At 49.3% G+C, this 27,962-nt stretch overlaps 43 non-coding genes across 43 annotated transcripts; 27 read left to right on the top strand and 16 right to left on the bottom strand.

The window, feature by feature from the left end:
• The first annotated feature begins 1,378 nt into the window (after nucleotides 1-1,378).
• Nucleotides 1,379-1,450, top strand: TRNAW-CCA (transfer RNA tryptophan (anticodon CCA)). The gene has a single exon. It is a non-coding gene; the product is annotated as a tRNA-Trp (tRNA).
• Nucleotides 1,451-1,521: 71 nt separating this feature from the next.
• On the bottom strand, nucleotides 1,522-1,592 carry TRNAG-GCC (transfer RNA glycine (anticodon GCC)). Its single transcript has one exon. It is a non-coding gene; the product is annotated as a tRNA-Gly (tRNA).
• Nucleotides 1,593-1,799: 207 nt separating this feature from the next.
• On the top strand, nucleotides 1,800-1,873 carry TRNAN-GUU (transfer RNA asparagine (anticodon GUU)). Its single transcript has one exon. It is a non-coding gene; the product is annotated as a tRNA-Asn (tRNA).
• Nucleotides 1,874-2,121: 248 nt separating this feature from the next.
• TRNAW-CCA (transfer RNA tryptophan (anticodon CCA)) lies at nucleotides 2,122-2,193 on the top strand. The gene has a single exon. It is a non-coding gene; the product is annotated as a tRNA-Trp (tRNA).
• Nucleotides 2,194-3,819: 1,626 nt separating this feature from the next.
• Nucleotides 3,820-3,891, top strand: TRNAW-CCA (transfer RNA tryptophan (anticodon CCA)). The gene has a single exon. It is a non-coding gene; the product is annotated as a tRNA-Trp (tRNA).
• Nucleotides 3,892-3,962: 71 nt separating this feature from the next.
• TRNAG-GCC (transfer RNA glycine (anticodon GCC)) lies at nucleotides 3,963-4,033 on the bottom strand. The gene has a single exon. It is a non-coding gene; the product is annotated as a tRNA-Gly (tRNA).
• Nucleotides 4,034-4,240: 207 nt separating this feature from the next.
• On the top strand, nucleotides 4,241-4,314 carry TRNAN-GUU (transfer RNA asparagine (anticodon GUU)). Its single transcript has one exon. It is a non-coding gene; the product is annotated as a tRNA-Asn (tRNA).
• A 248-nt stretch (nucleotides 4,315-4,562) lies between these two features.
• TRNAW-CCA (transfer RNA tryptophan (anticodon CCA)) lies at nucleotides 4,563-4,634 on the top strand. The gene has a single exon. It is a non-coding gene; the product is annotated as a tRNA-Trp (tRNA).
• A 71-nt stretch (nucleotides 4,635-4,705) lies between these two features.
• TRNAG-GCC (transfer RNA glycine (anticodon GCC)) lies at nucleotides 4,706-4,776 on the bottom strand. The gene has a single exon. It is a non-coding gene; the product is annotated as a tRNA-Gly (tRNA).
• Nucleotides 4,777-6,244: 1,468 nt separating this feature from the next.
• Nucleotides 6,245-6,316, top strand: TRNAW-CCA (transfer RNA tryptophan (anticodon CCA)). The gene has a single exon. It is a non-coding gene; the product is annotated as a tRNA-Trp (tRNA).
• Nucleotides 6,317-6,387: 71 nt separating this feature from the next.
• TRNAG-GCC (transfer RNA glycine (anticodon GCC)) lies at nucleotides 6,388-6,458 on the bottom strand. Its single transcript has one exon. It is a non-coding gene; the product is annotated as a tRNA-Gly (tRNA).
• Nucleotides 6,459-6,665: 207 nt separating this feature from the next.
• TRNAN-GUU (transfer RNA asparagine (anticodon GUU)) lies at nucleotides 6,666-6,739 on the top strand. The gene has a single exon. It is a non-coding gene; the product is annotated as a tRNA-Asn (tRNA).
• A 248-nt stretch (nucleotides 6,740-6,987) lies between these two features.
• TRNAW-CCA (transfer RNA tryptophan (anticodon CCA)) lies at nucleotides 6,988-7,059 on the top strand. The gene has a single exon. It is a non-coding gene; the product is annotated as a tRNA-Trp (tRNA).
• A 71-nt stretch (nucleotides 7,060-7,130) lies between these two features.
• TRNAG-GCC (transfer RNA glycine (anticodon GCC)) lies at nucleotides 7,131-7,201 on the bottom strand. Its single transcript has one exon. It is a non-coding gene; the product is annotated as a tRNA-Gly (tRNA).
• A 1,484-nt stretch (nucleotides 7,202-8,685) lies between these two features.
• TRNAW-CCA (transfer RNA tryptophan (anticodon CCA)) lies at nucleotides 8,686-8,757 on the top strand. The gene has a single exon. It is a non-coding gene; the product is annotated as a tRNA-Trp (tRNA).
• A 71-nt stretch (nucleotides 8,758-8,828) lies between these two features.
• TRNAG-GCC (transfer RNA glycine (anticodon GCC)) lies at nucleotides 8,829-8,899 on the bottom strand. Its single transcript has one exon. It is a non-coding gene; the product is annotated as a tRNA-Gly (tRNA).
• A 207-nt stretch (nucleotides 8,900-9,106) lies between these two features.
• Nucleotides 9,107-9,180, top strand: TRNAN-GUU (transfer RNA asparagine (anticodon GUU)). Its single transcript has one exon. It is a non-coding gene; the product is annotated as a tRNA-Asn (tRNA).
• A 248-nt stretch (nucleotides 9,181-9,428) lies between these two features.
• Nucleotides 9,429-9,500, top strand: TRNAW-CCA (transfer RNA tryptophan (anticodon CCA)). Its single transcript has one exon. It is a non-coding gene; the product is annotated as a tRNA-Trp (tRNA).
• A 71-nt stretch (nucleotides 9,501-9,571) lies between these two features.
• TRNAG-GCC (transfer RNA glycine (anticodon GCC)) lies at nucleotides 9,572-9,642 on the bottom strand. Its single transcript has one exon. It is a non-coding gene; the product is annotated as a tRNA-Gly (tRNA).
• Nucleotides 9,643-11,110: 1,468 nt separating this feature from the next.
• TRNAW-CCA (transfer RNA tryptophan (anticodon CCA)) lies at nucleotides 11,111-11,182 on the top strand. Its single transcript has one exon. It is a non-coding gene; the product is annotated as a tRNA-Trp (tRNA).
• A 71-nt stretch (nucleotides 11,183-11,253) lies between these two features.
• On the bottom strand, nucleotides 11,254-11,324 carry TRNAG-GCC (transfer RNA glycine (anticodon GCC)). Its single transcript has one exon. It is a non-coding gene; the product is annotated as a tRNA-Gly (tRNA).
• Nucleotides 11,325-11,531: 207 nt separating this feature from the next.
• On the top strand, nucleotides 11,532-11,605 carry TRNAN-GUU (transfer RNA asparagine (anticodon GUU)). Its single transcript has one exon. It is a non-coding gene; the product is annotated as a tRNA-Asn (tRNA).
• Nucleotides 11,606-11,996: 391 nt separating this feature from the next.
• Nucleotides 11,997-12,067, bottom strand: TRNAG-GCC (transfer RNA glycine (anticodon GCC)). Its single transcript has one exon. It is a non-coding gene; the product is annotated as a tRNA-Gly (tRNA).
• A 1,468-nt stretch (nucleotides 12,068-13,535) lies between these two features.
• On the top strand, nucleotides 13,536-13,607 carry TRNAW-CCA (transfer RNA tryptophan (anticodon CCA)). The gene has a single exon. It is a non-coding gene; the product is annotated as a tRNA-Trp (tRNA).
• A 71-nt stretch (nucleotides 13,608-13,678) lies between these two features.
• Nucleotides 13,679-13,749, bottom strand: TRNAG-GCC (transfer RNA glycine (anticodon GCC)). Its single transcript has one exon. It is a non-coding gene; the product is annotated as a tRNA-Gly (tRNA).
• A 207-nt stretch (nucleotides 13,750-13,956) lies between these two features.
• On the top strand, nucleotides 13,957-14,030 carry TRNAN-GUU (transfer RNA asparagine (anticodon GUU)). Its single transcript has one exon. It is a non-coding gene; the product is annotated as a tRNA-Asn (tRNA).
• Nucleotides 14,031-14,278: 248 nt separating this feature from the next.
• Nucleotides 14,279-14,350, top strand: TRNAW-CCA (transfer RNA tryptophan (anticodon CCA)). The gene has a single exon. It is a non-coding gene; the product is annotated as a tRNA-Trp (tRNA).
• A 71-nt stretch (nucleotides 14,351-14,421) lies between these two features.
• Nucleotides 14,422-14,492, bottom strand: TRNAG-GCC (transfer RNA glycine (anticodon GCC)). Its single transcript has one exon. It is a non-coding gene; the product is annotated as a tRNA-Gly (tRNA).
• Nucleotides 14,493-15,960: 1,468 nt separating this feature from the next.
• On the top strand, nucleotides 15,961-16,032 carry TRNAW-CCA (transfer RNA tryptophan (anticodon CCA)). The gene has a single exon. It is a non-coding gene; the product is annotated as a tRNA-Trp (tRNA).
• Nucleotides 16,033-16,103: 71 nt separating this feature from the next.
• On the bottom strand, nucleotides 16,104-16,174 carry TRNAG-GCC (transfer RNA glycine (anticodon GCC)). Its single transcript has one exon. It is a non-coding gene; the product is annotated as a tRNA-Gly (tRNA).
• Nucleotides 16,175-16,381: 207 nt separating this feature from the next.
• TRNAN-GUU (transfer RNA asparagine (anticodon GUU)) lies at nucleotides 16,382-16,455 on the top strand. The gene has a single exon. It is a non-coding gene; the product is annotated as a tRNA-Asn (tRNA).
• Nucleotides 16,456-16,703: 248 nt separating this feature from the next.
• TRNAW-CCA (transfer RNA tryptophan (anticodon CCA)) lies at nucleotides 16,704-16,775 on the top strand. Its single transcript has one exon. It is a non-coding gene; the product is annotated as a tRNA-Trp (tRNA).
• A 69-nt stretch (nucleotides 16,776-16,844) lies between these two features.
• Nucleotides 16,845-16,915, bottom strand: TRNAG-GCC (transfer RNA glycine (anticodon GCC)). The gene has a single exon. It is a non-coding gene; the product is annotated as a tRNA-Gly (tRNA).
• Nucleotides 16,916-18,399: 1,484 nt separating this feature from the next.
• TRNAW-CCA (transfer RNA tryptophan (anticodon CCA)) lies at nucleotides 18,400-18,471 on the top strand. The gene has a single exon. It is a non-coding gene; the product is annotated as a tRNA-Trp (tRNA).
• Nucleotides 18,472-18,542: 71 nt separating this feature from the next.
• TRNAG-GCC (transfer RNA glycine (anticodon GCC)) lies at nucleotides 18,543-18,613 on the bottom strand. Its single transcript has one exon. It is a non-coding gene; the product is annotated as a tRNA-Gly (tRNA).
• Nucleotides 18,614-18,820: 207 nt separating this feature from the next.
• Nucleotides 18,821-18,894, top strand: TRNAN-GUU (transfer RNA asparagine (anticodon GUU)). Its single transcript has one exon. It is a non-coding gene; the product is annotated as a tRNA-Asn (tRNA).
• A 248-nt stretch (nucleotides 18,895-19,142) lies between these two features.
• TRNAW-CCA (transfer RNA tryptophan (anticodon CCA)) lies at nucleotides 19,143-19,214 on the top strand. The gene has a single exon. It is a non-coding gene; the product is annotated as a tRNA-Trp (tRNA).
• A 1,769-nt stretch (nucleotides 19,215-20,983) lies between these two features.
• On the bottom strand, nucleotides 20,984-21,054 carry TRNAG-GCC (transfer RNA glycine (anticodon GCC)). The gene has a single exon. It is a non-coding gene; the product is annotated as a tRNA-Gly (tRNA).
• Nucleotides 21,055-21,261: 207 nt separating this feature from the next.
• Nucleotides 21,262-21,335, top strand: TRNAN-GUU (transfer RNA asparagine (anticodon GUU)). The gene has a single exon. It is a non-coding gene; the product is annotated as a tRNA-Asn (tRNA).
• A 248-nt stretch (nucleotides 21,336-21,583) lies between these two features.
• On the top strand, nucleotides 21,584-21,655 carry TRNAW-CCA (transfer RNA tryptophan (anticodon CCA)). Its single transcript has one exon. It is a non-coding gene; the product is annotated as a tRNA-Trp (tRNA).
• Nucleotides 21,656-23,408: 1,753 nt separating this feature from the next.
• Nucleotides 23,409-23,479, bottom strand: TRNAG-GCC (transfer RNA glycine (anticodon GCC)). The gene has a single exon. It is a non-coding gene; the product is annotated as a tRNA-Gly (tRNA).
• A 207-nt stretch (nucleotides 23,480-23,686) lies between these two features.
• TRNAN-GUU (transfer RNA asparagine (anticodon GUU)) lies at nucleotides 23,687-23,760 on the top strand. The gene has a single exon. It is a non-coding gene; the product is annotated as a tRNA-Asn (tRNA).
• A 248-nt stretch (nucleotides 23,761-24,008) lies between these two features.
• Nucleotides 24,009-24,080, top strand: TRNAW-CCA (transfer RNA tryptophan (anticodon CCA)). Its single transcript has one exon. It is a non-coding gene; the product is annotated as a tRNA-Trp (tRNA).
• Nucleotides 24,081-27,962: the final 3,882 nt, after the last annotated feature.

Here is a 27,962-nt window from a genome sequence, read left to right as displayed (position 1 = left end):
CCAACGCTTCACATGAAGATGGCAAGAATCAGATGCAGGAGACTATAACTATGAATGTCTTTGCATTTGCTGAGGTCACTGGCTTGGGACTAGAGTTGTGTTTATCAGGGCATGATGGCAGGCTGCTCCCGACAAAAGTGGTTCACAGAATGCACCCGCCAGATCACCAGCACTATTGTGTTTCAGATTATCTCACTGAACTCTCCTCCTGGAAAATCCTTCCCACTGGCTTTCCCAGATTCTGTGTCCTCCCCTAAATGCTGGGGTGAAACGGGCAGAGTTCTGCGCCCTGCGTCCCTTTACGCGTCCCTAACGCGCTCCCAACGCGGCCTACAGCCCTGGTCGGGCACAGCCCTGGTCGGGCTTAGATCACTGGAGCCTTTTGTGACCAAGAACTCCGGAAGCCTAGGGTCAGGCCTGTTGCACAGGCATATTGTGCCTTGCCAATCCGGGATTGGTGTGTTTCAGGGCCTAGCCATCAATACTCCTGGGATTTCTTTCCCTGAGAACCCTCTTGTCCCTGTCCTCCCACAAGCCCCAGCTTTTATGTAAAATAAAGTGTGCACCATGGGCCTTCCCCTATTTGCTCTCTCCCCAATCTCTTTCTCCAAAGCTGAGCTCTGAAGGTAAATGTATCTATCTGAGTGAGGGGCTAGGGAGGGCCTTTCCCAGCAGTCTTACAAGTCAAGAGTTCAGAGAAAGCACCTGCTATGGGAGGGAGACTTTGCTCACAGAGAAGTCAAGTCTAACATAACACATCTGATGGGCAAGGCACACGCCTTACTGGCTGGTAGCACACCTACAGAGGAGCAGGGAGCTATGCTAAGCAGGCAACAGAAAAGTCATGTATGTGTCTCATACACTGGGACCGGTAGTAATACTGGCTCTAAGACCATTAGACAGTAGTCTATTCATCATTACGTCCAACAATAACAAGACACTAAGCAAATGAGAAATGCTGTATGGCATAAAGACGCATTATATAACACAAGCTCCAGGCAGGCACACAATTATCAAGATATATATTGAGTCTCAGGAACTGTGCTACAGTTATTAACCTCTGTGGTGCAAATGGTTAGCGCGTTCGGTTGTTAACAGAAAGGTTGGTGGTTCAAGCCCACCCAGGGAAGTATCCTTTTTGCCGGCATGAAACACTTTAATGAAACACAGATACGTACCTCTGCTTTCTCCTGCTTAAGACCCTTTATCTGAACATTTCAATCCTCTGCGTTCTCTCTGCACCTGCAGTCAATTTCATAATTAGGATAGAAAACAAAAGGCCTAGCCCTGTAATACAACTGTAGGCATATGAGGAGGGGAAAATAAGTCAAAAGGCCATCAGCATTTGTTGATCTGGCTTGAAGGCTGTAAGTGTAAGGACCTTGTGGCGCAACGGTAGCGCGTCTGACTCCAGATCAGAAGGTTGCGTGGTCAAATCACGTCGGGGTCACTGCTTACCATTTTATTCCAAACTGAGTTCATATATTTCCTTTCGAAAACAAAGTCAAAGGAACGCAGCCTTGCATTGGCCGGGAATCGAACCCGGGCCTCCCGCGTGGCAGGCGAGAATTCTACCACTGAACCACCAATGCTTCACATGGGGAGTTCATAGGCATAGCTCTGTCCAAGACAGTGATCAGGTGCACACACTTAAATTGTACACATATGAACAAAGTGTGCGCAGCAGACATGACAACGCCAAAGTTTCACATGATGATGGCTTATATAAGACAAGCTCCAGGCAGGCACATACATATCAAGATATATATTGAGTCTAAGGAAAGATGCTGTAGTCACTCGTCTCTGTGGCGCAATTGGTTAGCGCGTTCGGCTGTTAACCGAAAGGTTGGTGGTTCAAGCCCACCCAGGGACGTATTATTTTGCCTGAATGAAACACTTGAATGGAAAACAGATACATACCTTTGCTCTCTCTTGCTGGACACCCTTTCCCTGAATATTTCAATTCTCTGCGTTCTCTCGGCACCTGCAGTCAATTTCATAATTAGGATAGAAAACAAAAGGTCAAGCTCTGTAATACAACTGTAGGCATATGAGGAGGGGAAAATAAGTCAAAAGGCCCACAGCATTTGTTGATCTGGCTCCGAAAGCTGTAAGTGTAAGGACCTCGTGGCGCAACGGTAGCGCGTCTGACTCCAGATCAGAAGGTTGCGTGTTCAAATCACGTCGGGGTCACTGCTTACCATTTTATTCCCCACTGAGGTCATATATTTCCTTTCGAAAACAAAGTCAAAAGAAAGCAGTCTTGCATTGGCCGGGAATCGAACCCGGGCCTCCCGCGTGGCAGGCGAGATTTCTACCACTGAACCACCAATGCTTCACATGGGTTGTTCACAGCCAGAGCTCTGCCCAAGACAGTGATCAGGTGCACACACATAAATTGTACACATATGAACAAAGTGTGCGCAGCAGACATGATAACGCCAACGTTTCACATGAAGATGGCAAGAATCAGATGCAGGAGACTATAACTATGAATGTCTTTGCATTTGCTGAGGTCACTGGCTTGGGACTAGAGTTGTGTTTATCAGGGCATGATGGCAGGCTGCTCCCGACAAAAGTGGTTCACAGAATGCACCCGCCAGATCACCAGCACTATTGTGTTTCAGATTATCTCACTGAACTCTCCTCCTGGAAAATCCTTCCCACTGGCTTTCCCAGATTCTGTGTCCTCCCCTAAATGCTGGGGTGAAACGGGCAGAGTTCTGCGCCCTGCGTCCCTTTACGCGTCCCTAACGCGCTCCCAACGCGGCCTACAGCCCTGGTCGGGCACAGCCCTGGTCGGGCTTAGATCACTGGAGCCTTTTGTGACCAAGAACTCCGGAAGCCTAGGGTCAGGCCTGTTGCACAGGCATATTGTGCCTTGCCAATCCGGGATTGTTGTGTTTCAGGGCCTAGCCATCAATACTCCTGGGATTTCTTTCCCTGAGAACCCTCTTGTCCCTGTCCTCCCACAAGCCCCAGCTTTTATGTAAAATAAAGTGTGCACCATGGGCCTTCCCCTATTTGCTCTCTCCCCAATCTCTTTCTCCAAAGCTGAGCTCTGAAGGTAAATGTATCTATCTGAGTGAGGGGCTAGGGAGGGCCTTTCCCAGCAGTCTTACAAGTCAAGAGTTCAGAGAAAGCACCTGCTATGGGAGGGAGACTTTGCTCACAGAGAAGTCAAGTCTAACATAACACATCTGATGGGCAAGGCACACGCCTTACTGGCTGGTAGCACACCTACAGAGGAGCAGGGAGCTATGCTAAGCAGGCAACAGAAAAGTCATGTATGTGTCTCATACACTGGGACCGGTAGTAATACTGGCTCTAAGACCATTAGACAGTAGTCTATTCATCATTACGTCCAACAATAACAAGACACTAAGCAAATGAGAAATGCTGTATGGCATAAAGACGCATTATATAACACAAGCTCCAGGCAGGCACACAATTATCAAGATATATATTGAGTCTCAGGAACTGTGCTACAGTTATTAACCTCTGTGGTGCAAATGGTTAGCGCGTTCGGTTGTTAACAGAAAGGTTGGTGGTTCAAGCCCACCCAGGGAAGTATCCTTTTTGCCGGCATGAAACACTTTAATGAAACACAGATACGTACCTCTGCTTTCTCCTGCTTAAGACCCTTTATCTGAACATTTCAATCCTCTGCGTTCTCTCTGCACCTGCAGTCAATTTCATAATTAGGATAGAAAACAAAAGGCCTAGCCCTGTAATACAACAGTAGGCATATGAGGAGGGGAAAATAAGTCAAAAGGCCATCAGCATTTGTTGATCTGGCTTGAAGGCTGTAAGTGTAAGGACCTTGTGGCGCAACGGTAGCGCGTCTGACTCCAGATCAGAAGGTTGCGTGGTCAAATCACGTCGGGGTCACTGCTTACCATTTTATTCCCCACTGAGTTCATATATTTCCTTTCGAAAACAAAGTCAAAGGAACGCAGCCTTGCATTGGCCGGGAATCGAACCCGGGCCTCCCGCGTGGCAGGCGAGAATTCTACCACTGAACCACCAATGCTTCACATGGGGAGTTCACAGGCATAGCTCTGTCCAAGACAGTGATCAGGTGCACACACTTAAATTGTACACATATGAACAAAGTGTGCGCAGCAGACATGACAACGCCAAGGTTTCACATGATGATGGCTTATATAAGACAAGCTCCAGGCAGGCACATACATATCAAGATATATATTGAGTCTAAGGAAAGATGCTGTAGTCACTCGTCTCTGTGGCGCAATCGGTTAGCGCGTTCGGCTGTTAACCGAAAGGTTGGTGGTTCAAGCCCACCCAGGGACGTATTATTTTGCCTGAATGAAACACTTGAATGGAAAACAGATACATACCTTTGCTCTCTCTTGCTGGACACCCTTTCCCTGAATATTTCAATTCTCTGCGTTCTCTCGGCACCTGCAGTCAATTTCATAATTAGGATAGAAAACAAAAGGTCAAGCTCTGTAATACAACTGTAGGCATATGAGGAGGGGAAAATAAGTCAAAAGGCCCACAGCATTTGTTGATCTGGCTCCGAAAGCTGTAAGTGTAAGGACCTCGTGGCGCAACGGTAGCGCGTCTGACTCCAGATCAGAAGGTTGCGTGTTCAAATCATGTCGGGGTCACTGCTTACCATTTTATTCCCCACTGAGGTCATATATTTCCTTTCGAAAACAAAGTCAAAAGAAAGCAGTCTTGCATTGGCCGGGAATCGAACCCGGGCCTCCCGCGTGGCAGGCGAGAATTCTACCACTGAACCACCAATGCTTCACATGGGTTGTTCACAGGCAGAGCTCTGCCCAAGACAGTGATCAGGTGCACACACTTAAATTGTACACATATGAACAAAGTGTGCGCAGCAGACATGATAACGCCAACGTTTCACATGAAGATGGCAAGAATCAGATGCAGGAGACTATAACTATGAATGTCTTTGCATTTGCTGAGGTCACTGGCTTGGGACTAGAGTTGTGTTTATCAGGGCATGATGGCAGGCTGCTCCCGACAAAAGTGGTTCACAGAATGCACCCGCCAGATCACCAGCACTATTGTGTTTCAGATTATCTCACTGAACTCTCCTCCTGGAAAATCCTTCCCACTGGCTTTCCCAGATTCTGTGTCCTCCCCTAAATGCTGGGGTGAAACGGGCAGAGTTCTGCGCCCTGCGTCCCTTTACGCGTCCCTAACACGCTCCCAACGCGGCCTACAGCCCTGGTCGGGCTTAGATCACTGGAGCCTTTTGTGACCAAGAACTCCGGAAGCCTAGGGTCAGGCCTGTTGCACAGGCATATTGTGCCTTGCCAATCCGGGATTGTTGTGTTTCAGGGCCTAGCCATCAATACTCCTGGGATTTCTTTCCCTGAGAACCCTCTTGTCCCTGTCCTCCCACAAGCCCCAGCTTTTATGTAAAATAAAGTGTGCACCATGGGCCTTCCCCTATTTGCTCTCTCCCCAATCTCTTTCTCCAAAGCTGAGCTCTGAAGGTAAATGTATCTATCTGAGTGAGGGGCTAGGGAGGGCCTTTCCCAGCAGTCTTACAAGTCAAGAGTTCAGAGAAAGCACCTGCTATGGGAGGGAGACTTTGCTCACAGAGAAGTCAAGTCTAACATAACACATCTGATGGGCAAGGCACACGCCTTACTGGCTGGTAGCACACCTACAGAGGAGCAGGGAGCTATGCTAAGCAGGCAACAGAAAAGTCATGTATGTGTCTCATACACTGGGACCGGTAGTAATACTGGCTCTAAGACCATTAGACAGTAGTCTATTCATCATTACGTCCAACAATAACAAGACACTAAGCAAATGAGAAATGCTGTATGGCATAAAGACGCATTATATAACACAAGCTCCAGGCAGGCACACAATTATCAAGATATATATTGAGTCTCAGGAACTGTGCTACAGTTATTAACCTCTGTGGTGCAAATGGTTAGCGCGTTCGGTTGTTAACAGAAAGGTTGGTGGTTCAAGCCCACCCAGGGAAGTATCCTTTTTGCCGGCATGAAACACTTTAATGAAACACAGATACGTACCTCTGCTCTCTCCTGCTTAAGACCCTTTATCTGAACATTTCAATCCTCTGCGTTCTCTCTGCACCTGCAGTCAATTTCATAATTAGGATAGAAAACAAAAGGCCTAGCCCTGTAATACAACTGTAGGCATATGAGGAGGGGAAAATAAGTCAAAAGGCCATCAGCATTTGTTGATCTGGCTTGAAGGCTGTAAGTGTAAGGACCTTGTGGCGCAACGGTAGCGCGTCTGACTCCAGATCAGAAGGTTGCGTGGTCAAATCACGTCGGGGTCACTGCTTACCATTTTATTCCCCACTGAGTTCATATATTTCCTTTCGAAAACAAAGTCAAAGGAACGCAGCCTTGCATTGGCCGGGAATCGAACCCGGGCCTCCCGCGTGGCAGGCGAGAATTCTACCACTGAGCCACCAATGCTTCACATGGGGAGTTCACAGGCATAGCTCTGTCCAAGACAGTGATCAGGTGCACACACTTAAATTGTACACATATGAACAAAGTGTGCGCAGCAGACATGACAACGCCAAAGTTTCACATGATGATGGCTTATATAAGACAAGCTACAGGCAGGCACATACATATCAAGATATATATTGAGTCTAAGGAAAGATGCTGTAGTCACTCGTCTCTGTGGCGCAATCGGTTAGCGCGTTTGGCTGTTAACCGAAAGGTTGGTGGTTCAAGCCCACCCAGGGACGTATTATTTTGCCTGAATGAAACACTTGAATGGAAAACAGATACATACCTTTGCTCTCTCTTGCTGGACACCCTTTCCCTGAATATTTCAATTCTCTGCGTTCTCTCGGCACCTGCAGTCAATTTCATAATTAGGATAGAAAACAAAAGGTCAAGCTCTGTAATACAACTGTAGGCATATGAGGAGGGGAAAATAAGTCAAAAGGCCCACAGCATTTGTTGATCTGGCTCCGAAAGCTGTAAGTGTAAGGACCTCGTGGCGCAACGGTAGCGCGTCTGACTCCAGATCAGAAGGTTGCATGTTCAAATCACGTCGGGGTCACTGCTTACCATTTTATTCCCCACTGAGGTCATATATTTCCTTTCGAAAACAAAGTCAAAAGAAAGCAGTCTTGCATTGGCCGGGAATCGAACCCGGGCCTCCCGCGTGGCAGGCGAGAATTCTACCACTGAACCACCAATGCTTCACATGGGTTGTTCACAGGCAGAGCTCTGCCCAAGACAGTGATCAGGTGCACACACTTAAATTGTACACATATGAACAAAGTGTGCGCAGCAGACATGATAACGCCAACGTTTCACATGAAGATGGCAAGAATCAGATGCAGGAGACTATAACTATGAATGTCTTTGCATTTGCTGAGGTCACTGGCTTGGGACTAGAGTTGTGTTTATCAGGGCATGATGGCAGGCTGCTCCCGACAAAAGTGGTTCACAGAATGCACCCGCCAGATCACCAGCACTATTGTGTTTCAGATTATCTCACTGAACTCTCCTCCTGGAAAATCCTTCCCACTGGCTTTCCCAGATTCTGTGTCCTCCCCTAAATGCTGGGGTGAAACGGGCAGAGTTCTGCGCCCTGCGTCCCTTTACGCGTCCCTAACGCGCTCCCAACGCGGCCTACAGCCCTGGTCGGGCACAGCCCTGGTCGGGCTTAGATCACTGGAGCCTTTTGTGACCAAGAACTCCGGAAGCCTAGGGTCAGGCCTGTTGCACAGGCATATTGTGCCTTGCCAATCCGGGATTGTTGTGTTTCAGGGCCTAGCCATCAATACTCCTGGGATTTCTTTCCCTGAGAACCCTCTTGTCCCTGTCCTCCCACAAGCCCCAGCTTTTATGTAAAATAAAGTGTGCACCATGGGCCTTCCCCTATTTGCTCTCTCCCCAATCTCTTTCTCCAAAGCTGAGCTCTGAAGGTAAATGTATCTATCTGAGTGAGGGGCTAGGGAGGGCCTTTCCCAGCAGTCTTACAAGTCAAGAGTTCAGAGAAAGCACCTGCTATGGGAGGGAGACTTTGCTCACAGAGAAGTCAAGTCTAACATAACACATCTGATGGGCAAGGCACACGCCTTACTGGCTGGTAGCACACCTACAGAGGAGCAGGGAGCTATGCTAAGCAGGCAACAGAAAAGTCATGTATGTGTCTCATACACTGGGACCGGTAGTAATACTGGCTCTAAGACCATTAGACAGTAGTCTATTCATCATTACGTCCAACAATAACAAGACACTAAGCAAATGAGAAATGCTGTATGGCATAAAGACGCATTATATAACACAAGCTCCAGGCAGGCACACAATTATCAAGATATATATTGAGTCTCAGGAACTGTGCTACAGTTATTAACCTCTGTGGTGCAAATGGTTAGCGCGTTCGGTTGTTAACAGAAAGGTTGGTGGTTCAAGCCCACCCAGGGAAGTATCCTTTTTGCCGGCATGAAACACTTTAATGAAACACAGATACGTACCTCTGCTCTCTCCTGCTTAAGACCCTTTATCTGAACATTTCAATCCTCTGCGTTCTCTCTGCACCTGCAGTCAATTTCATAATTAGGATAGAAAACAAAAGGCCTAGCCCTGTAATACAACTGTAGGCATATGAGGAGGGGAAAATAAGTCAAAAGGCCATCAGCATTTGTTGATCTGGCTTGAAGGCTGTAAGTGTAAGGACCTTGTGGCGCAACGGTAGCGCGTCTGACTCCAGATCAGAAGGTTGCGTGGTCAAATCACGTCGGGGTCACTGCTTACCATTTTATTCCAAACTGAGTTCATATATTTCCTTTCGAAAACAAAGTCAAAGGAACGCAGCCTTGCATTGGCCGGGATTTGAACCCGGGCCTCCCGCGTGGCAGGCGAGAATTCTACCACTGAACCACCAATGCTTCACATGGGGAGTTCACAGGCATAGCTCTGTCCAAGACAGTGATCAGGTGCACACACTTAAATTGTACACATATGAACAAAGTGTGCGCAGCAGACATGACAACGCCAAAGTTTCACATGATGATGGCTTATATAAGACAAGCTCCAGGCAGGCACATACATATCAAGATATATATTGAGTCTAAGGAAAGATGCTGTAGTCACTCGTCTCTGTGGCGCAATCGGTTAGCGCGTTTGGCTGTTAACCGAAAGGTTGGTGGTTCAAGCCCACCCAGGGACGTATTATTTTGCCTGAATGAAACACTTGAATGGAAAACAGATACATACCTTTGCTCTCTCTTGCTGGACACCCTTTCCCTGAATATTTCAATTCTCTGCGTTCTCTCGGCACCTGCAGTCAATTTCATAATTAGGATAGAAAACAAAAGGTCAAGCTCTGTAATACAACTGTAGGCATATGAGGAGGGGAAAATAAGTCAAAAGGCCCACAGCATTTGTTGATCTGGCTCCGAAAGCTGTAAGTGTAAGGACCTCGTGGCGCAACGGTAGCACGTCTGACTCCAGATCAGAAGGTTGCGTGTTCAAATCACGTCGGGGTCACTGCTTACCATTTTATTCCCCACTGAGGTCATATATTTCCTTTCGAAAACAAAGTCAAAAGAAAGCAGTCTTGCATTGGCCGGGAATCGAACCCGGGCCTCCCGCGTGGCAGGCGAGAATTCTACCACTGAACCACCAATGCTTCACATGGGTTGTTCACAGCCAGAGCTCTGCCCAAGACAGTGATCAGGTGCACACACTTAAATTGTACACATATGAACAAAGTGTGCGCAGCAGACATGATAACGCCAACGTTTCACATGAAGATGGCAAGAATCAGATGCAGGAGACTATAACTATGAATGTCTTTGCATTTGCTGAGGTCACTGGCTTGGGACTAGAGTTGTGTTTATCAGGGCATGATGGCAGGCTGCTCCCGACAAAAGTGGTTCACAGAATGCACCCGCCAGATCACCAGCACTATTGTGTTTCAGATTATCTCACTGAACTCTCCTCCTGGAAAATCCTTCCCACTGGCTTTCCCAGATTCTGTGTCCTCCCCTAAATGCTGGGGTGAAACGGGCAGAGTTCTGCGCCCTGCGTCCCTTTACGCGTCCCTAACGCGCTCCCAACGCGGCCTACAGCCCTGGTCGGGCTTAGATCACTGGAGCCTTTTGTGACCAAGAACTCCGGAAGCCTAGGGTCAGGCCTGTTGCACAGGCATATTGTGCCTTGCCAATCCGGGATTGTTGTGTTTCAGGGCCTAGCCATCAATACTCCTGGGATTTCTTTCCCTGAGAACCCTCTTGTCCCTGTCCTCCCACAAGCCCCAGCTTTTATGTAAAATAAAGTGTGCACCATGGGCCTTCCCCTATTTGCTCTCTCCCCAATCTCTTTCTCCAAAGCTGAGCTCTGAAGGTAAATGTATCTATCTGAGTGAGGGGCTAGGGAGGGCCTTTCCCAGCAGTCTTACAAGTCAAGAGTTCAGAGAAAGCACCTGCTATGGGAGGGAGACTTTGCTCACAGAGAAGTCAAGTCTAACATAACACATCTGATGGGCAAGGCACACGCCTTACTGGCTGGTAGCACACCTACAGAGGAGCAGGGAGCTATGCTAAGCAGGCAACAGAAAAGTCATGTATGTGTCTCATACACTGGGACCGGTAGTAATACTGGCTCTAAGACCATTAGACAGTAGTCTATTCATCATTACGTCCAACAATAACAAGACACTAAGCAAATGAGAAATGCTGTATGGCATAAAGACGCATTATATAACACAAGCTCCAGGCAGGCACACAATTATCAAGATATATATTGAGTCTCAGGAACTGTGCTACAGTTATTAACCTCTGTGGTGCAAATGGTTAGCGCGTTCGGTTGTTAACAGAAAGGTTGGTGGTTCAAGCCCACCCAGGGAAGTATCCTTTTTGCCGGCATGAAACACTTTAATGAAACACAGATACGTACCTCTGCTTTCTCCTGCTTAAGACCCTTTATCTGAACATTTCAATCCTCTGCGTTCTCTCTGCACCTGCAGTCAATTTCATAATTAGGATAGAAAACAAAAGGCCTAGCCCTGTAATACAACAGTAGGCATATGAGGAGGGGAAAATAAGTCAAAAGGCCATCAGCATTTGTTGATCTGGCTTGAAGGCTGTAAGTGTAAGGACCTTGTGGCGCAACGGTAGCGCGTCTGACTCCAGATCAGAAGGTTGCGTGGTCAAATCACGTCGGGGTCACTGCTTACCATTTTATTCCCCACTGAGTTCATATATTTCCTTTCGAAAACAAAGTCAAAGGAACGCAGCCTTGCATTGGCCGGGAATCGAACCCGGGCCTCCCGCGTGGCAGGCGAGAATTCTACCACTGAACCACCAATGCTTCACATGGGGAGTTTACAGGCATAGCTCTGTCCAAGACAGTGATCAGGTGCACACACTTAAATTGTACACATATGAACAAAGTGTGCGCAGCAGACATGACAACGCCAAGGTTTCACATGATGATGGCTTATATAAGACAAGCTCCAGGCAGGCACATACATATCAAGATATATATTGAGTCTAAGGAAAGATGCTGTAGTCACTCGTCTCTGTGGCGCAATCGGTTAGCGCGTTCGGCTGTTAACCGAAAGGTTGGTGGTTCAAGCCCACCCAGGGACGTATTATTTTGCCTGAATGAAACACTTGAATGGAAAACAGATACATACCTTTGCTCTCTCTTGCTGGACACCCTTTCCCTGAATATTTCAATTCTCTGCGTTCTCTCGGCACCTGCAGTCAATTTCATAATTAGGATAGAAAACAAAAGGTCAAGCTCTGTAATACAACTGTAGGCATATGAGGAGGGGAAAATAAGTCAAAAGGCCCACAGCATTTGTTGATCTGGCTCCGAAAGCTGTAAGTGTAAGGACCTCGTGGCGCAACGGTAGCACGTCTGACTCCAGATCAGAAGGTTGCGTGTTCAAATCATGTCGGGGTCACTGCTTACCATTTTATTCCCCACTGAGGTCATATATTTCCTTTCGAAAACAAAGTCAAAAGAAAGCAGTCTTGCATTGGCCGGGAATCGAACCCGGGCCTCCCGCGTGGCAGGCGAGAATTCTACCACTGAACCACCAATGCTTCACATGGGTTGTTCACAGGCAGAGCTCTGCCCAAGACAGTGATCAGGTGCACACACTTAAATTGTACACATATGAACAAAGTGTGCGCAGCAGACATGATAACGCCAACGTTTCACATGAAGATGGCAAGAATCAGATGCAGGAGACTATAACTATGAATGTCTTTGCATTTGCTGAGGTCACTGGCTTGGGACTAGAGTTGTGTTTATCAGGGCATGATGGCAGGCTGCTCCCGACAAAAGTGGTTCACAGAATGCACCCGCCAGATCACCAGCACTATTGTGTTTCAGATTATCTCACTGAACTCTCCTCCTGGAAAATCCTTCCCACTGGCTTTCCCAGATTCTGTGTCCTCCCCTAAATGCTGGGGTGAAACGGGCAGAGTTCTGCGCCCTGCGTCCCTTTACGCGTCCCTAACACGCTCCCAACGCGGCCTACAGCCCTGGTCGGGCTTAGATCACTGGAGCCTTTTGTGACCAAGAACTCCGGAAGCCTAGGGTCAGGCCTGTTGCACAGGCATATTGTGCCTTGCCAATCCGGGATTGTTGTGTTTCAGGGCCTAGCCATCAATACTCCTGGGATTTCTTTCCCTGAGAACCCTCTTGTCCCTGTCCTCCCACAAGCCCCAGCTTTTATGTAAAATAAAGTGTGCACCATGGGCCTTCCCCTATTTGCTCTCTCCCCAATCTCTTTCTCCAAAGCTGAGCTCTGAAGGTAAATGTATCTATCTGAGTGAGGGGCTAGGGAGGGCCTTTCCCAGCAGTCTTACAAGTCAAGAGTTCAGAGAAAGCACCTGCTATGGGAGGGAGACTTTGCTCACAGAGAAGTCAAGTCTAACATAACACATCTGATGGGCAAGGCACACGCCTTACTGGCTGGTAGCACACCTACAGAGGAGCAGGGAGCTATGCTAAGCAGGCAACAGAAAAGTCATGTATGTGTCTCATACACTGGGACCGGTAGTAATACTGGCTCTAAGACCATTAGACAGTAGTCTATTCATCATTACGTCCAACAATAACAAGACACTAAGCAAATGAGAAATGCTGTATGGCATAAAGACGCATTATATAACACAAGCTCCAGGCAGGCACACAATTATCAAGATATATATTGAGTCTCAGGAACTGTGCTACAGTTATTAACCTCTGTGGTGCAAATGGTTAGCGCGTTCGGTTGTTAACAGAAAGGTTGGTGGTTCAAGCCCACCCAGGGAAGTATCCTTTTTGCCGGCATGAAACACTTTAATGAAACACAGATACGTACCTCTGCTTTCTCCTGCTTAAGACCCTTTATCTGAACATTTCAATCCTCTGCGTTCTCTCTGCACCTGCAGTCAATTTCATAATTAGGATAGAAAACAAAAGGCCTAGCCCTGTAATACAACAGTAGGCATATGAGGAGGGGAAAATAAGTCAAAAGGCCATCAGCATTTGTTGATCTGGCTTGAAGGCTGTAAGTGTAAGGACCTTGTGGCGCAACGGTAGCGCGTCTGACTCCAGATCAGAAGGTTGCGTGGTCAAATCACGTCGGGGTCACTGCTTACCATTTTATTCCCCACTGAGTTCATATATTTCCTTTCGAAAACAAAGTCAAAGGAACGCAGCCTTGCATTGGCCGGGAATCGAACCCGGGCCTCCCGCGTGGCAGGCGAGAATTCTACCACTGAACCACCAATGCTTCACATGGGGAGTTTACAGGCATAGCTCTGTCCAAGACAGTGATCAGGTGCACACACTTAAATTGTACACATATGAACAAAGTGTGCGCAGCAGACATGACAACGCCAAGGTTTCACATGATGATGGCTTATATAAGACAAGCTCCAGGCAGGCACATACATATCAAGATATATATTGAGTCTAAGGAAAGATGCTGTAGTCACTCGTCTCTGTGGCGCAATCGGTTAGCGCGTTCGGCTGTTAACCGAAAGGTTGGTGGTTCAAGCCCACCCAGGGACGTATTATTTTGCCTGAATGAAACACTTGAATGGAAAACAGATACATACCTTTGCTCTCTCTTGCTGGACACCCTTTCCCTGAATATTTCAATTCTCTGCGTTCTCTCGGCACCTGCAGTCAATTTCATAATTAGGATAGAAAACAAAAGGTCAAGCTCTGTAATACAACTGTAGGCATATGAGGAGGGGAAAATAAGTCAAAAGGCCCACAGCATTTGTTGATCTGGCTCCGAAAGCTGTAAGTGTAAGGACCTCGTGGCGCAACGGTAGCGCGTCTGACTCCAGATCAGAAGGTTGCGTGTTCAAATCATGTCGGGGTCACTGCTTACCATTTTATTCCCCACTGAGGTCATATATTTCCTTTCGAAAACAAAGTCAAAAGAAAGCAGTCTTGCATTGGCCGGGAATCGAACCCGGGCCTCCCGCGTGGCAGGCGAGAATTCTACCACTGAACCACCAATGCTTCACATGGGTTGTTCACAGGCAGAGCTCTGCCCAAGACAGTGATCAGGTGCACACACTTAAATTGTACACATATGAACAAAGTGTGCGCAGCAGACATGATAACGCCAACGTTTCACATGAAGATGGCAAGAATCAGATGCAGGAGACTATAACTATGAATGTCTTTGCATTTGCTGAGGTCACTGGCTTGGGACTAGAGTTGTGTTTATCAGGGCATGATGGCAGGCTGCTCCCGACAAAAGTGGTTCACAGAATGCACCCGCCAGATCACCAGCACTATTGTGTTTCAGATTATCTCACTGAACTCTCCTCCTGGAAAATCCTTCCCACTGGCTTTCCCAGATTCTGTGTCCTCCCCTAAATGCTGGGGTGAAACGGGCAGAGTTCTGCGCCCTGCGTCCCTTTACGCGTCCCTAACACGCTCCCAACGCGGCCTACAGCCCTGGTCGGGCTTAGATCACTGGAGCCTTTTGTGACCAAGAACTCCGGAAGCCTAGGGTCAGGCCTGTTGCACAGGCATATTGTGCCTTGCCAATCCGGGATTGTTGTGTTTCAGGGCCTAGCCATCAATACTCCTGGGATTTCTTTCCCTGAGAACCCTCTTGTCCCTGTCCTCCCACAAGCCCCAGCTTTTATGTAAAATAAAGTGTGCACCATGGGCCTTCCCCTATTTGCTCTCTCCCCAATCTCTTTCTCCAAAGCTGAGCTCTGAAGGTAAATGTATCTATCTGAGTGAGGGGCTAGGGAGGGCCTTTCCCAGCAGTCTTACAAGTCAAGAGTTCAGAGAAAGCACCTGCTATGGGAGGGAGACTTTGCTCACAGAGAAGTCAAGTCTAACATAACACATCTGATGGGCAAGGCACACGCCTTACTGGCTGGTAGCACACCTACAGAGGAGCAGGGAGCTATGCTAAGCAGGCAACAGAAAAGTCATGTATGTGTCTCATACACTGGGACCGGTAGTAATACTGGCTCTAAGACCATTAGACAGTAGTCTATTCATCATTACGTCCAACAATAACAAGACACTAAGCAAATGAGAAATGCTGTATGGCATAAAGACGCATTATATAACACAAGCTCCAGGCAGGCACACAATTATCAAGATATATATTGAGTCTCAGGAACTGTGCTACAGTTATTAACCTCTGTGGTGCAAATGGTTAGCGCGTTCGGTTGTTAACAGAAAGGTTGGTGGTTCAAGCCCACCCAGGGAAGTATCCTTTTTGCCGGCATGAAACACTTTAATGAAACACAGATACGTACCTCTGCTCTCTCCTGCTTAAGACCCTTTATCTGAACATTTCAATCCTCTGCGTTCTCTCTGCACCTGCAGTCAATTTCATAATTAGGATAGAAAACAAAAGGCCTAGCCCTGTAATACAACTGTAGGCATATGAGGAGGGGAAAATAAGTCAAAAGGCCATCAGCATTTGTTGATCTGGCTTGAAGGCTGTAAGTGTAAGGACCTTGTGGCGCAACGGTAGCGCGTCTGACTCCAGATCAGAAGGTTGCGTGGTCAAATCACGTCGGGGTCACTGCTTACCATTTTATTCCCCACTGAGTTCATATATTTCCTTTCGAAAACAAAGTCAAAGGAACGCAGCCTTGCATTGGCCGGGAATCGAACCCGGGCCTCCCGCGTGGCAGGCGAGAATTCTACCACTGAGCCACCAATGCTTCACATGGGGAGTTCACAGGCATAGCTCTGTCCAAGACAGTGATCAGGTGCACACACTTAAATTGTACACATATGAACAAAGTGTGCGCAGCAGACATGACAACGCCAAAGTTTCACATGATGATGGCTTATATAAGACAAGCTACAGGCAGGCACATACATATCAAGATATATATTGAGTCTAAGGAAAGATGCTGTAGTCACTCGTCTCTGTGGCGCAATCGGTTAGCGCGTTTGGCTGTTAACCGAAAGGTTGGTGGTTCAAGCCCACCCAGGGACGTATTATTTTGCCTGAATGAAACACTTGAATGGAAAACAGATACATACCTTTGCTCTCTCTTGCTGGACACCCTTTCCCTGAATATTTCAATTCTCTGCGTTCTCTCGGCACCTGCAGTCAATTTCATAATTAGGATAGAAAACAAAAGGTCAAGCTCTGTAATACAACTGTAGGCATATGAGGAGGGGAAAATAAGTCAAAAGGCCCACAGCATTTGTTGATCTGGCTCCGAAAGCTGTAAGTGTAAGGACCTCGTGGCGCAACGGTAGCGCGTCTGACTCCAGATCAGAAGGTTGCGTGTTCAAATCACGTCGGGGTCACTGCTTACCATTTTATTCCCCACTGAGGTCATATATTTCCTTTCGAAAACAAAGTCAAAAGAAAGGATTGGCATTGGCCGGGAATCGAACCCGGGCCTCCCGCGTGGCAGGCGAGAATTCTACCACTGAACCACCAATGCTTCACATGGGTTGTTCACAGGCAGAGCTCTGCCCAAGACAGTGATCAGGTGCACACACTTAAATTGTACACATATGAACAAAGTGTGCGCAGCAGACATGATAACGCCAACGCTTCACATGAAGATGGCAAGAATCAGATGCAGGAGACTATAACTATGAATGTCTTTGCATTTGCTGAGGTCACTGGCTTGGGACTAGAGTTGTGTTTATCAGGGCATGATGGCAGGCTGCTCCCGACAAAAGTGGTTCACAGAATGCACCCGCCAGATCACCAGCACTATTGTGTTTCAGATTATCTCACTGAACTCTCCTCCTGGAAAATCCTTCCCACTGGCTTTCCCAGATTCTGTGTCCTCCCCTAAATGCTGGGGTGAAACGGGCAGAGTTCTGCGCCCTGCGTCCCTTTACGCGTCCCTAACGCGCTCCCAACGCGGCCTACAGCCCTGGTCGGGCACAGCCCTGGTCGGGCTTAGATCACTGGAGCCTTTTGTGACCAAGAACTCCGGAAGCCTAGGGTCAGGCCTGTTGCACAGGCATATTGTGCCTTGCCAATCCGGGATTGGTGTGTTTCAGGGCCTAGCCATCAATACTCCTGGGATTTCTTTCCCTGAGAACCCTCTTGTCCCTGTCCTCCCACAAGCCCCAGCTTTTATGTAAAATAAAGTGTGCACCATGGGCCTTCCCCTATTTGCTCTCTCCCCAATCTCTTTCTCCAAAGCTGAGCTCTGAAGGTAAATGTATCTATCTGAGTGAGGGGCTAGGGAGGGCCTTTCCCAGCAGTCTTACAAGTCAAGAGTTCAGAGAAAGCACCTGCTATGGGAGGGAGACTTTGCTCACAGAGAAGTCAAGTCTAACATAACACATCTGATGGGCAAGGCACACGCCTTACTGGCTGGTAGCACACCTACAGAGGAGCAGGGAGCTATGCTAAGCAGGCAACAGAAAAGTCATGTATGTGTCTCATACACTGGGACCGGTAGTAATACTGGCTCTAAGACCATTAGACAGTAGTCTATTCATCATTACGTCCAACAATAACAAGACACTAAGCAAATGAGAAATGCTGTATGGCATAAAGACGCATTATATAACACAAGCTCCAGGCAGGCACACAATTATCAAGATATATATTGAGTCTCAGGAACTGTGCTACAGTTATTAACCTCTGTGGTGCAAATGGTTAGCGCGTTCGGTTGTTAACAGAAAGGTTGGTGGTTCAAGCCCACCCAGGGAAGTATCCTTTTTGCCGGCATGAAACACTTTAATGAAACACAGATACGTACCTCTGCTTTCTCCTGCTTAAGACCCTTTATCTGAACATTTCAATCCTCTGCGTTCTCTCTGCACCTGCAGTCAATTTCATAATTAGGATAGAAAACAAAAGGCCTAGCCCTGTAATACAACTGTAGGCATATGAGGAGGGGAAAATAAGTCAAAAGGCCATCAGCATTTGTTGATCTGGCTTGAAGGCTGTAAGTGTAAGGACCTTGTGGCGCAACGGTAGCGCGTCTGACTCCAGATCAGAAGGTTGCGTGGTCAAATCACGTCGGGGTCACTGCTTACCATTTTATTCCAAACTGAGTTCATATATTTCCTTTCGAAAACAAAGTCAAAGGAACGCAGCCTTGCATTGGCCGGGAATCGAACCCGGGCCTCCCGCGTGGCAGGCGAGAATTCTACCACTGAACCACCAATGCTTCACATGGGGAGTTCATAGGCATAGCTCTGTCCAAGACAGTGATCAGGTGCACACACTTAAATTGTACACATATGAACAAAGTGTGCGCAGCAGACATGACAACGCCAAAGTTTCACATGATGATGGCTTATATAAGACAAGCTCCAGGCAGGCACATACATATCAAGATATATATTGAGTCTAAGGAAAGATGCTGTAGTCACTCGTCTCTGTGGCGCAATTGGTTAGCGCGTTCGGCTGTTAACCGAAAGGTTGGTGGTTCAAGCCCACCCAGGGACGTATTATTTTGCCTGAATGAAACACTTGAATGGAAAACAGATACATACCTTTGCTCTCTCTTGCTGGACACCCTTTCCCTGAATATTTCAATTCTCTGCGTTCTCTCGGCACCTGCAGTCAATTTCATAATTAGGATAGAAAACAAAAGGTCAAGCTCTGTAATACAACTGTAGGCATATGAGGAGGGGAAAATAAGTCAAAAGGCCCACAGCATTTGTTGATCTGGCTCCGAAAGCTGTAAGTGTAAGGACCTCGTGGCGCAACGGTAGCGCGTCTGACTCCAGATCAGAAGGTTGCGTGTTCAAATCACGTCGGGGTCACTGCTTACCATTTTATTCCCCACTGAGGTCATATATTTCCTTTCGAAAACAAAGTCAAAAGAAAGCAGTCTTGCATTGGCCGGGAATCGAACCCGGGCCTCCCGCGTGGCAGGCGAGATTTCTACCACTGAACCACCAATGCTTCACATGGGTTGTTCACAGCCAGAGCTCTGCCCAAGACAGTGATCAGGTGCACACACATAAATTGTACACATATGAACAAAGTGTGCGCAGCAGACATGATAACGCCAACGTTTCACATGAAGATGGCAAGAATCAGATGCAGGAGACTATAACTATGAATGTCTTTGCATTTGCTGAGGTCACTGGCTTGGGACTAGAGTTGTGTTTATCAGGGCATGATGGCAGGCTGCTCCCGACAAAAGTGGTTCACAGAATGCACCCGCCAGATCACCAGCACTATTGTGTTTCAGATTATCTCACTGAACTCTCCTCCTGGAAAATCCTTCCCACTGGCTTTCCCAGATTCTGTGTCCTCCCCTAAATGCTGGGGTGAAACGGGCAGAGTTCTGCGCCCTGCGTCCCTTTACGCGTCCCTAACGCGCTCCCAACGCGGCCTACAGCCCTGGTCGGGCACAGCCCTGGTCGGGCTTAGATCACTGGAGCCTTTTGTGACCAAGAACTCCGGAAGCCTAGGGTCAGGCCTGTTGCACAGGCATATTGTGCCTTGCCAATCCGGGATTGTTGTGTTTCAGGGCCTAGCCATCAATACTCCTGGGATTTCTTTCCCTGAGAACCCTCTTGTCCCTGTCCTCCCACAAGCCCCAGCTTTTATGTAAAATAAAGTGTGCACCATGGGCCTTCCCCTATTTGCTCTCTCCCCAATCTCTTTCTCCAAAGCTGAGCTCTGAAGGTAAATGTATCTATCTGAGTGAGGGGCTAGGGAGGGCCTTTCCCAGCAGTCTTACAAGTCAAGAGTTCAGAGAAAGCACCTGCTATGGGAGGGAGACTTTGCTCACAGAGAAGTCAAGTCTAACATAACACATCTGATGGGCAAGGCACACGCCTTACTGGCTGGTAGCACACCTACAGAGGAGCAGGGAGCTATGCTAAGCAGGCAACAGAAAAGTCATGTATGTGTCTCATACACTGGGACCGGTAGTAATACTGGCTCTAAGACCATTAGACAGTAGTCTATTCATCATTACGTCCAACAATAACAAGACACTAAGCAAATGAGAAATGCTGTATGGCATAAAGACGCATTATATAACACAAGCTCCAGGCAGGCACACAATTATCAAGATATATATTGAGTCTCAGGAACTGTGCTACAGTTATTAACCTCTGTGGTGCAAATGGTTAGCGCGTTCGGTTGTTAACAGAAAGGTTGGTGGTTCAAGCCCACCCAGGGAAGTATCCTTTTTGCCGGCATGAAACACTTTAATGAAACACAGATACGTACCTCTGCTCTCTCCTGCTTAAGACCCTTTATCTGAACATTTCAATCCTCTGCGTTCTCTCTGCACCTGCAGTCAATTTCATAATTAGGATAGAAAACAAAAGGCCTAGCCCTGTAATACAACTGTAGGCATATGAGGAGGGGAAAATAAGTCAAAAGGCCATCAGCATTTGTTGATCTGGCTTGAAGGGTGTAAGTGTAAGGACCTTGTGGCGCAACAGTAGCGCGTCTGACTCCAGATCAGAAGGTTGCGTGGTCAAATCACGTCGGGGTCACTGCTTACCATTTTATTCCAAACTGAGTTCATATATTTCCTTTCGAAAACAAAGTCAAAGGAACACAGCCTTGCATTGGCCGGGAATCGAACCCGGGCCTCCCGCGTGGCAGGCGAGAATTCTACCACTGAACCACCAATGCTTCACATGGGGAGTTCACAGGCATAGCTCTGTCCAAGACAGTGATCAGGTGCACACACTTAAATTGTACACATATGAACAAAGTGTGCGCAGCAGACATGACAACGCCAAAGTTTCACATGATGATGGCTTATATAAGACAAGCTCCAGGCAGGCACATACATATCAAGATATATATTGAGTCTAAGGAAAGATGCTGTAGTCACTCGTCTCTGTAGCGCAATCGGTTAGCGTGTTCGGCTGTTAACCGAAAGGTTGGTGGTTCAAGCCCACCCAGGGACGTATTATTTTGCCTGAATGAAACACTTGAATGGAAAACAGATACATACCTTTGCTCTCTCCTGCTGGACACCCTTCCCCTGAATATTTCAATTCTCTGCGTTCTCTCGGCACCTGCAGTCAATTTCATAATTAGGATAGAAAACAAAAGGTCAAGCTCTGTAATACAACTGTAGGCATATGAGGAGGGGAAAATAAGTCAAAAGGCCCACAGCATTTGTTGATCTGGCTCCGAAAGCTGTAAGTGTAAGGACCTCGTGGCGCAACGGTAGCGCGTCTGACTCCAGATCAGAAGGTTGCGTGTTCAAATCACGTCGGGGTCACTGCTTACCATTTTATTCCCCACTGAGGTCATATATTTCCTTTCGAAAACAAAGTCAAAAGAAAGCAGACTTGCATTGGCTGGGAATCGAACCCGGGCCTCCCGCGTGGCAGGCGAGAATTCTACCACTGAACCACCAATGCTTCACATGGGTTGTTCACAGGCAGAGCTCTGCCCAAGACAGTGATCAGGTGCACACACTTAAATTGTACCCATATGAACAAAGTGTGTGCAGCAGACATGATAACGCCAACGTTTCACATGAAGATGGCAAGAATCAGATGCAGGAGACTATAACTATGAATGTCTTTGCATTTGCTGAGGTCACTGGCTTGGGACTAGAGTTGTGTTTATCAGGGCATGATGGCAGGCTGCTCCCGACAAAAGTGGTTCACAGAATGCACCCGCCAGATCACCAGCACTATTGTGTTTCAGATTATCTCACTGAACTCTCCTCCTGGAAAATCCTTCCCACTGGCTTTCCCAGATTCTGTGTCCTCCCCTAAATGCTGGGGTGAAACGGGCAGAGTTCTGCGCCCTGCGTCCCTTTACGCGTCCCTAACGCGCTCCCAACGCGGCCTACAGCCCTGGTCGGGCACAGCCCTGGTCGGGCTTAGATCACTGGAGCCTTTTGTGACCAAGAACTCCGGAAGCCTAGGGTCAGGCCTGTTGCACAGGCATATTGTGCCTTGCCAATCCGGGATTGTTGTGTTTCAGGGCCTAGCCATCAATACTCCTGGGATTTCTTTCCCTGAGAACCCTCTTGTCCCTGTCCTCCCACAAGCCCCAGCTTTTATGTAAAATAAAGTGTGCACCATGGGCCTTCCCCTATTTGCTCTCTCCCCAATCTCTTTCTCCAAAGCTTAGCTCTGAAGGTAAATGTATCTATCTGAGTGAGGGGCTAGGGAGGGCCTTTCCCAGCAGTCTTACAAGTCAAGAGTTCAGAGAAAGCACCTGCTATGGGAGGGAGACTTTGCTCACAGAGAAGTCAAGTCTAACATAACACATCTGATGGGCAAGGCACACGCCTTACTGGCTGGTAGCACACCTACAGAGGAGCAGGGAGCTATGCTAAGCAGGCAACAGAAAAGTCATGTATGTGTCTCATACACTGGGACCGGTAGTAATACTGGCTCTAAGACTATTAGACAGTAGTCTATTCATCATTACGTCCAACAATAACAAGACACTAAGCAAATGAGAAATGCTGTATGGCATAAAGACGCATTATATAACACAAGCTCCAGGCAGGCACACAATTATCAAGATATATATTGAGTCTCAGGAACTGTGCTACAGTTATTAATCTCTGTGGTGCAAATGGTTAGCGCGTTCGGTTGTTAACAGAAAGGTTGGTGGTTCAAGCCCACCCAGGGAAGTATCCTTTTTGCCGGCATGAAACACTTTAATGAAACACAGATACGTACCTCTGCTCTCTCCTGCTTAAGACCCTTTATCTGAACATTTCAATCCTCTGCGTTCTCTCTGCACCTGCAGTCAATTTCATAATTAGGATAGAAAACAAAAGGCCTAGCCCTGTAATACAACTGTAGGCATATGAGGAAGGGAAAATAAGTCAAAAGGCCATCAGCATTTGTTGATCTGGCTTGAAGGCTGTAAGTGTAAGGACCTTGTGGCGCAACGGTAGCGCGTCTGACTCCAGATCAGAAGGTTGCGTGGTCACTGCTTACCATTTTATTCCCCACTGAGTTCATATATTTCCTTTCGAAAACAAAGTCAAAGGAACGCAGCCTTGCATTGGCCGGGAATCAAACCCGGGCCTCCCGCGTGGCAGGCGAGAATTCTACCACTGAACCACCAATGCTTCACATGGGGAGTTCACAGGCATAGCTCTGTCCAAGACAGTGATCAGGTGCACACACTTAAATTGTACACATATGAACAAAGTGTGCGCAGCAGACATGACAACGCCAAAGTTTCACATGATGATGGCTTATATAAGACAAGCTCCAGGCAGGCACATACATATCAAGATATATATTGAGTCTAAGGAAAGATGCTGTAGTCACTCGTCTCTGTGGCGCAATCGGTTAGCGCGTTTGGCTGTTAACCGAAAGGTTGGTGGTTCAAGCCCACCCAGGGACGTATTATTTTGCCTGAATGAAACACTTGAATGGAAAACAGATACATACCTTTGCTCTCTCTTGCTGGACACCCTTTCCCTGAATATTTCAATTCTCTGCGTTCTCTCGGCACCTGCAGTCAATTTCATAATTAGGATAGAAAACAAAAGGTCAAGCTCTGTAATACAACTGTAGGCATATGAGGAGGGGAAAATAAGTCAAAAGGCCCACAGCATTTGTTGATCTGGCTCCGAAAGCTGTAAGTGTAAGGACCTCGTGGCGCAACGGTAGCGCGTCTGACTCCAGATCAGAAGGTTGCGTGTTCAAATCACGTCGGGGTCACTGCTTACCATTTTATTCCCCACTGAGGTCATATATTTCCTTTCGAAAACAAAGTCAAAAGAAAGCAGTCTTGCATTGGACGGGAATCGAACCCGGGCCTCCCGCGTGGCAGGCGAGAATTCTACCACTGAACCACCAATGCTTCACATGGGTTGTTCACAGGCAGAGCTCTGCCCAAGACAGTGATCAGGTGCACACACTTAAATTGTACACATATGAACCAAGTGTGCGCAGCAGACATGATAACGCCAACGTTTCACATGAAGATGGCAAGAATCAGATGCAGGAGACTATAACTATGAATGTCTTTGCATTTGCTGAGGTCACTGGCTTGGGACTAGAGTTGTGTTTATCAGGGCATGATGGCAGGCTGCTCCCGACAAAAGTGGTTCACAGAATGCACCCGCCAGATCACCAGCACTATTGTGTTTCAGATTATCTCACTGAACTCTCCTCCTGGAAAATCCTTCCCACTGGCTTTCCCAGATTCTGTGTCCTCCCCTAAATGCTGGGGTGAAACGGGCAGAGTTCTGCGCCCTGCGTCCCTTTACGCGTCCCTAACGCGCTCCCAACGCGGCCTACAGCCCTGGTCGGGCACAGCCCTGGTCGGGCTTAGATCACTGGAGCCTTTTGTGACCAAGAACTCCGGAAGCCTAGGGTCAGGCCTGTTGCACAGGCATATTGTGCCTTGCCAATCCGGGATTGTTGTGTTTCAGGGCCTAGCCATCAATACTCCTGGGATTTCTTTCCCTGAGAACCCTCTTGTCCCTGTCCTCCCACAAGCCCCAGCTTTTATGTAAAATAAAGTGTGCACCATGGGCCTTCCCCTATTTGCTCTCTCCCCAATCTCTTTCTCCAAAGCTGAGCTCTGAAGGTAAATGTATCTATCTGAGTGAGGGGTTAGGGAGGGCCTTTCCCAGCAGTCTTACAAGTCAAGAGTTCAGAGAAAGCACCTGCTATGGGAGGGAGACTTTGCTCACAGAGAAGTCAAGTCTAACATAACACATCTGATGGGCAAGGCACACGCCTTACTGGCTGGTAGCACACCTACAGAGGAGCAGGGAGCTATGCTAAGCAGGCAACAGAAAAGTCATGTATGTGTCTCATACACTGGGACCGGTAGTAATACTGGCTCTAAGACCATTAGACAGTAGTCTATTCATCATTACGTCCAACAATAACAAGACACTAAGCAAATGAGAAATGCTGTATGGCATAAAGACGCATTATATAACACAAGCTCCAGGCAGGCACACAATTATCAAGATATATATTGAGTCTCAGGAACTGTGCTACAGTTATTAACCTCTGTGGTGCAAATGGTTAGCGCGTTCGGTTGTTAACAGAAAGGTTGGTGGTTCAAGCCCACCCAGGGAAGTATCCTTTTTGCCGGCATGAAACACTTTAATGCAGGGGTGCCCAAACCAGTCCTGGCGGGCCGTATCCATGCCAGATTTTTGGGATATCCCCATCTGGGGATCACGGTTCGATCCCCGGCACCGGCGGCAGATTAGCCCAGCACCAGGTGACTCTGGGAAATAGCTGGCGCCGCGGCTAGGGCGGCTGACTCCGGAATCTGGAGATTTTTTTATTTAAGGTTTTTGTAGAGCGCGTAGTAACCCTCGAGCATCCCAGAGATCAGGGTTCGATCCCCGGCACCGGCCGCAGATTAGCCCAGCACCACGTGACTCTGGGAAATAGCTGGCGCCGCGGCTAGGGAGGCTGACTCCGGAATCTGGAGATCACGGTTCGATCCCCGGCACCGGCGGCAGATTAGCCCAGCACCAGGTGACTCTGGGAAATAGCTGGCGCCGCGGCTAGGGCGGCTGACTCCGGAATCTGGAGATTTTTTTATTTGAGGTTTTTGTAGAGCGCGTAGTAACCCTCGAGCATCCCAGAGATCAGGGTTCGATCCCCGGCACCGGCCGCAGATTAGCCCAGCACCACGTGACTCTGGGAAATAGCTGGCGCCGCGGCTAGGGCGGCTGACTCCGGAATCTGGGGATCACGGTTCGATCCCCGGCACCGGCGGCAGCTTAGCCCAGCACCATGTGACTCTGGGCAATAGCTTGCTTAATCTTCCCAACGGCCCCTAGCGCCTAGAGACCCTTACGGGTGATTGTGCGCCTTACAAATGTGGATTATTATTATTATTATTATTATTTGGGCCGATTCCGATCCGGTTCGTAAAAGCACATCTGCCCGAATCTGTCGGACAACCACGTACGCCCGGGAGAGGACTGCCCGGGACCCGTGGAGCCCGTCCTGGTCACTCTGACCTGCCGTCTGCCCGGGGAAGGGAGCCCCGGACGCCCGGGGGGAGGACTGCCCGGGACCCATGGAGCCCGTCCTGGGCACTCTGACCTGCCGTCTGCCCGGGGAAGGGAGCCCCGGACGCCCGGGGGGAGGACTGCCCGGGACCCATGGAGCCCGTCCTGGGCACTCTGACCTGCCGACGGCCCGGGGAAGGGAGCCCCGGACGCCCGGGGGAGGACTGCCCGGGACCCGTGGAACTCGTCCTGGGCACTCTGACATGCCGCTGACCCGGGGAAGGGAACCCCGGACGCCCGGGAGCCGTGGAGCCCGACCTGGGCACTCTGACAAGCCGTCGGACCGGGGAAGGGAGCCCCGGACGCCCGGGACCCGTGGAGCCTGTCCTGGGAACTCCGGCATGCCGTTGGCCCAGGGAAGGGAGTCCCAGATACCCGGGACCCGTGGAGCCCGTCATGGGCACTCTGACAAGCCGGTGTCCCGGGGAAGGGAGCCCCGGACGCCCGGGACTCGTGGAGCCCGTCCTGGGCACTCTGGCATGCCGTTGGCCTGGGGAAGGGAGCCCCGGACGCCCGGTGGGGGAGGACTGCCAGGGACCCGTGGAGCCCGTCCTGGGCACTTTGACCTGCCGTTGGCCTGGAGATGGAGGCCCCGGATGCCTGGGGGAGGACTGCCCTGGACCCATGGAGCCCGTCCCGGGTACTTTGCCATGCTGTTGGCCTCCTGGAGATGGGTGCCCCGGACGCCCGGGGGAGGACTGCCCGGGACGTATGGAGCCCGTCCCGGGCACTTTTCCATGCCGTCGGCAGGGATGGAGCCCCGGACGCCCGGGGGACGACTGCCCAAGAGCCATGGAGCCCGTCCTGGGCAATTTGACAAGCCGTTGGCCTGGAGGAAGGAAGCCCCGGGTGGCCTAGGGAGGTGTTACCCAGGCATAGCCCATCTGGTCCCCCTAGCAGAGAACCACCAACCTTGGAGGGGTGTCCGGGCGTACCCTGTCCCTAGTAATCCGGAGGGAAATTACCTGACTTTCTTGCAATCTGTGCACACGAGGTGACAGAGGGGACCCAAGGCGCGAAAGTACCCGACCTCCTGGAGACCTCGCTGGGATCCGGGAGGCGAATGGCACCTCATCATGACTTCCAGGGCGACCAGATGGCCGAGGCGAGAGGGGCGACCAGATGGCCGGGACCAAAATGACGCCAATCTGCCTGCCCCGGAGCAGCAGGGCTCTGGGGCTGCAGGGTTCCGGGGGCTGCAAAGCTGCAGGTCTCTGGGGCTGCAGGGCTCCGGGGCTTCAGGCCTCCCCGGGCCCTGATGGACCCTCCGTCCCGGGCGCCTCCGACCCCCGGCCGGCTTGCAGGACGGAGGGGGGATTCCCGCACCACTGGGCCCTGCCGGACGGGGCTCAAGCCCCGGGCCCGGTCCCCGGCCCCAGTCCCGGCTTTCCGAACCCTAGGCTGGGCCGGGGAGAGCCTCCCCTGGGCCCCCGGTGGACCCTCCGTCCCGGGCGCCCCGGACCCCCGGCCGGATTGCTGGACGGAGGGGTACCAGCACCCTCGGGGCCTGGCCAGATGGAGTTCAAGCCCCGGGTCCGGTCCCACCTTCCGA

The sequence above is a fragment of the Lissotriton helveticus genome, chromosome 1_2 (assembly GCF_964261635.1).
Source record: "Lissotriton helveticus chromosome 1_2, aLisHel1.1, whole genome shotgun sequence".
NCBI classification, from domain to species: domain Eukaryota; kingdom Metazoa; phylum Chordata; class Amphibia; order Caudata; family Salamandridae; genus Lissotriton; species Lissotriton helveticus.
This window is presented reverse-complemented; position numbering and strand designations above follow the sequence as displayed.